We start from the raw sequence: 6,045 nt of genomic DNA, 5'->3' as shown, positions 1-6,045 counted from the left end.
TGTTGAGTTTTACCTAATTATATAGTTTGTAAAGCACAACACTCTCGCATAGATTTCTCACGAGTTCATTTACAATATTGCAATGAACCTTGAACGAGAGAAAGAACAAAGAAATGTATGATAGACTAAAGCACTTGATCAAATTTTGTTCTGTTAAGCCCGCTATACAAGTGTTTGCTGCACGAAAAAATGCGGCTTCCTCCGTAAGACTACTGACATCAAACGGCATGCACGTGGTCGTACAGCGCTGCACGTCTCGTACAGTTGCATGCTCGCACACAAAACGTACGAACGAACTCTGCATATTTCGTGAAGAAACTCCTGGTTAACAAGACTATATCTCATGCATATTCATATTATGTTCTGCTACCTCTCGATACCGGCTCGAGTTACATAAAATTCCACTTTTCCCCTTCCCTGGTGGCCCCTTTCACAACCCAACACTACCCCCTTCACATAATTTCAGTGCATCAAGGATTCACGTGGGGAAAAAACTGTGACCTGTTGTATAAACACATTTTAGAAGCGATAGTTTGCGGGTTGAGATAACTTTATAACCTCGCCATGAAGGGAAATGAATAAATATATGACTTGCATAACGCACAAACATAATTTAAGATCATACTTTTAGGGATCATTTCTATAGTATGCATCTCTCTTTTTTACCATAAAAAGAGTCCCACTGAAATGCCACGATGAGGAGCAGTAGCGTTTCCCTCTGAGCGCGAAGCGGACATCGAGTGATATCATTCCGATATCCTGCTCGTTGTCATTGATGACCGTTCCTCCTCTCCTTCGGGGGAAGAGGAGGAGGGAAACGCAATCTGAGTGGTATATTTTTATTACAAAATGCGAAAAAAGAAGTCAAATTGTAGCAATACAAGCCCTGCTACCAGTACCACATTATGGTTTTGTTTTTTTTAATTCCAGAATTTATTTTACTCATTTATTTATTAAAGCCAAAAGTGTAATCGTAGCAGAACAAGTCTGGCTACCACGTTATTTTTTAATTCTAGAATTTATTTTACCATTTATTCATTAAAGAAAGATTTTTTAATTCTAGAATTCATTTTACTCATTTATTTATTAAAGAAAGAAGTGTGATTGGAGCAAGACACATCTGGCTACAACATTTTTTATTTCATTTTATTTATAATTTATTTATTTATTCATTTATTTATCTATTTATTTATTCATTTCTATTCATGTATCACTCACAAAGTTTAAGACCCCAGTATTTGGTTTGAATGCTGAATTTATAGATTAATTACATGAAAATATTAATGTGGGAAACCCATGCTTCTTCCAAATGCAACATTCTCAAATTGTTACTAGTGAATATCATGGACTCAATTCAAATGTTCGTTCAGGGGGGGGGGGGGCAAATATTGCATTATGCATAAAGCTAAACCCATTTATTTTTTAAAATCTTGTGAGTGGGGTATGCACCTATATTCCTGGGCATACTTTTGAATTAAGTATGGATCTTCTTCTCCTTCCTATCTCTAAAGAATTCAAAAGATTTGAATGTCTGTATTGTATCATACTGTTTCGATAATTATGAATATGTGTTTATTGTCCATGCAGGGCCTCCACAAACAACAGTATTAAACTCACTGATGGAGCGAACCTGTGTAAACAAGACTAATAAATGAATAAAGAACAAATAAATAGGTAGGTAGATAAATAGATGAATGAAAATATGAACGAATGAATACATAAACAAATAAGATGATTAAGTAATCAAAAAATTGTTACAAATAATCATCTCTGACAAATATCATGTATCACAATAACTATTGTAATTATATTAAATAAATAAATAAATAAATAAGATGATTAATTAATCAAAAATTGATACAATGTATAATCATCTCAGACAAATATCATGTATCATGATAACTAGTGTAATTCCATAGTGGGGAAAATGTCCCTTGTACAGTCTTTGTAATCTTTGGATCTTGATGGATTGGAGAAAACTGACAAGGTGATAGAAACAAAAACAAGCCCCCATTAATAGCACCGAGACTGCAAGCAGTTGCTAAATATCATTCTTATATGCATGTGTAATGCATATTTAATGAGTTAAATTTTCTTGGTGTTCTTGTGTCCATCCCTTTTTGCACAATCTGATCTTTGGCCCTTCTATTCACTGTGGCCCTTAACCTGAGTCATCAAAATGAGTTGGACTTTCTCTGTACATTCAGTGCTTTTTCAGGTAATTGTCTATTTAACATTTCCAAGGAATGATACTGCATTATAGCATGGACCCTACCAGTAGGGTCCATGATTACAGAAATATCATTCAGAGGGGTCTGTTGTGCTCAGAAAGGTGTAAGATGCTTCAGGATAACTTGTCAAAAAAAATTTTTTTTGCCACTTATCTGTAAGTGACTTGCTGCAAGTCATTGGCAAGTAGAAATGAGAGTGCCTTGAATAAAGGCTAGCACAGAAATGGCTACGGATGCTGACAGATTGTGACAGCACACTTATGATTTTACATTAATTACTCTCGCACAATTTCCCACATCAAAGTACTACCAAAAATTTGTGATAATTCTTTCCAAGCATGTACATGACATGTATACATGTACAGTTGAACCTCTTGTATCCGGACAAGTCGGGACCGGGGCTCATCCGGATAAGGGATTTGGCCGGATACTGGAGACTCAATGCTTTATACATGTACATATATACATACACATGTACTGATGTAGCCAATTGTAGTCCCACATGTAGTAATGTGTATACTATATGTACTGCAACCTTTTCATTGTTACATTTGGGGATGTTTGGGGATGTTAAAATGTCTGAAGGTAAGCAATTTGGGAGGAAATTTGATGTAATGTATGTTAATCATGTTGGAAGTAATACGTAATTCATGTGTGTTTGTGTAGGAGTTCTCAAGGAGTTTGGAATCCCCCTTTCCTCCCGTAATTATCTAAAAAATTCACGGCGAGATTGCGTCCGTATAATAGAGAGATCCGGATAAAGGGAGGCCGGATAAGAGAGGTTCAACTGTACTGTAAAACCAGAAATGTTTGGGTGCATTTCAATATCACGAGAGCCAAGATTTGCGAAATTAAAATGCACACAAAAGTTCTTGTCGACACTATACGCACTGAATGCCTGCGGCAATTCACGAAAAAATTCAGTTTGCAAAAAAGGCCTCTGGCTCTAATTCACGAAAATTTCACACTGCGAAAATATCTTGCTTTACATTATAAGGTAATAATGCACACGTCAATGAAAACAAAATTGCTGTGTACTTTGAATATATATTTGGCACCACATTGATAAACAAGAAGAAATCATAGGTGAAGAAACAAATTATGTTGTACACAAGTAATCCACATCTGAATCAGCTTTGTTATTACAAGCAACACACAGTTTCCTGATACACACTAGATAATACCAGTACTGTCTAGGGCAAACTCACAGATTCATCCCAGTATGTGTATATTTTGTGTTTTCAAGTGGCATCCATAAACAAAATTCAAGCAACATTGGCTTACAGGTAATGCATCTCTTATCCTTTTTTCCACATCCCTCCTGACTCAACAAAATTTTATCCATAAACAACAACTGACATGAATTCACATGCAGTAATAGTCACGTGCTTCAATACAGTTTACCTTGTTGCTTATATACTAATAACCTGTTGCCATTGACATACAACAGACTGTCCTTTTAAATATTTAAATTTATTTCCAACCTACACTAAACAGTAGCTTCTTCACCATCCTATTCTTGATATGAAAGACTAATGTTGAAAACCATTTTTTTTTTTTTTAAGGAGAGGAAGTCATAGAAACATCACAGTAATCAACATTTTCAGAACCAAGATATGGTGCTTCACCCAATGATGGTACGGGACCCCATTTGATGATGAAATAAGATCAACATGTCAGTTTGGACCACACACAAGGGTCCTGACGGACTTTTACTAGAACTGAGCAAAATGTGCACCATTCTTCCCTCTCAAATTTCACATACATTTGCACATGAGAACAGGTGAAAGAAGCTTGGGATATTCACATGATGAAAAAGGTTTTATATGACCTAGTGGCATACCATCCAAATCAGAGTTTGGTAACTACTGTTAAGCCAGAAAAGTTCGCATGCATTTTAATTTTGTGAATTCTGCGAGAGCCAAGATTCGTGAAATAAGAATGCATGTGAAAGTTGTTGTCGACACTATATGCATTGAATGCCAGTGGCAATTTGCAAAAATTTCATGCCACAAAAAAGGCCGTCGCAAAAATTTCATGCTGCGAAAAGGGCTGTCGGCTCCAATTCATGCCAACTTTCATGGCATGAAAATATCTTGTTTTTATTACAGGGAATTTCATGAGAGAAACACCATGGGCACACATACTCTACGTCCATGCATTCAATGTGAGTAGGATGATGTGCAATTCAGGGTTCTTCCAGGCTTACACTAAAAAGAAAAGATAAATAAAAAGTCTCTATTATATGGGTGTTACAGTGGAAGCATAAGAGAGGTGCCATGATATATTTCAAGATTTTACATTGTAGTACTTTCACTGATATATTCATTACAATAATCTATGAATAAATAAGAGCAATCATACACATCTATTTACAATTTTAAGATAGATCACATTAGGAACAATAGCTATCTATAATCTTGACTACAATATGGCAAGAATATCTCAGTTACGGTCATCACACAGTGTTTTCTTCACATACTTGTTGTACAAACTGGGAGATATAGAAGATCATGCAGAGCCTTTTCTTCTTTTTTTTCCAAACCAAGTTCAAAGAAAGCAAATTAGAAAACATGGTTATACAATTGTACATGTACAAACAAGAAGCAGCATAATCATAAGTCGTATCGAAGACTGTGACAATTTGTCATTACAAGACACAGAATTGTTTCACTAGGCAGTTGATAGAGCATGATCTACAGATTAAAGGTAGTACTGTACATGCTTTCTCTATGACAAGTCCTTGTTGCTTCCAAACACTTTTGCTTGGCAGTCGGTGTACCTACGGCACGTACATGCACTGATTTAGTCCAGTAAAGTGCCCTTAGGTGTTCCAAAAGGTAATGAAAGCATAACTCGTCAATGCCTCTTCTCTCTATACGCTTTAATTAAGACACATGAAAGTCATTCTATAGAGATAGCTGAGAGACCTCATTTGCATGCTAATTTAATGTGAACAAATGTCCAAAAACTGCATTTGCCATTAGAATAATTCTGCAAGTACAACGTGTAGCTCTATCTACTTCAAGGTATGACAGTTACAAGAAATGAAAGCATTTCACAAAATTCTACCCATGGAATGTTTGAAGTTTCTTCCAGTTGCGGTAAAATAGCAGAATGTTGGTCAATTATGTAAAGTACATGCCATATATTTTGCGAGTATAATTTGTTTTTGTTTTTGTTTTTTGTTTTGCAAATTGGAATATGCAGGACAATTGCCTATGTGGTTGAAATCACAATTGAGAATGACATTGATGAAAAGAGAAGGAAACATCCATTTTGAAGAGATACATTGTACAACACACTTGCTTAAGGGAGGTAATGTTTTCACGAGTTGTTTTGTGAATACCAGTCGGCGCATGAAATTTGCAAAATGAAACCATCGCGAAATTTACCACATACATGCTACGTTTATGGCTGTGGATTGAAAGCTCAAGATATATTCTTACTGACAGAGGCATCACTTGAGCATAAGGCTACAATGAACGCATGTCTCTTGCAGATATTCATATGTTGCAAGGGTTACCACATTAGTGCTGTTATCAATGTAACAACATGTCTAAATGTAACAGTTACATTACATTGAAAGACCTTTACTTTAAAAAAAAAACCAACAACACATAATTAAAGAGTCCTGGAGCCTGACTTTGTCAGACAATTCTTGTAAAGGTCTAGGAATGAGAGTTGCTGCTTGGCATATAATCAAGTACGTTGCTACTTGAGGACTGTGAAAAGTATTCCTTCTTTTTTTCACAAAAAACAATGCACTAAAAATACAACATGAGCACTGGAATGCCATCTCCACAGTGTGATG

General features: G+C 35.7%; 1 non-coding gene across 1 annotated transcript; it reads left to right on the top strand.

Annotated features, from left to right (window-relative positions):
- Positions 1-615: 615 nt before the first annotated feature.
- Positions 616-833, top strand: LOC139745230 (small nucleolar RNA U3). The gene has a single exon (XR_011711877.1). It is a non-coding gene; the product is annotated as a small nucleolar RNA U3 (small nucleolar RNA).
- Positions 834-6,045: the final 5,212 nt, after the last annotated feature.

Source organism: Diadema antillarum, unplaced genomic scaffold (genome assembly GCF_040938485.1).
Source record: "Diadema antillarum isolate AM-2024a unplaced genomic scaffold, OU_Dant_1.0 seq00001243_RagTag, whole genome shotgun sequence".
NCBI classification, from domain to species: Eukaryota; Metazoa; Echinodermata; class Echinoidea; order Diadematoida; family Diadematidae; genus Diadema; species Diadema antillarum.
The sequence above is the reverse complement of the archived record's forward strand: the minus strand, read 5'-3'. Positions and strand labels throughout refer to the sequence as shown.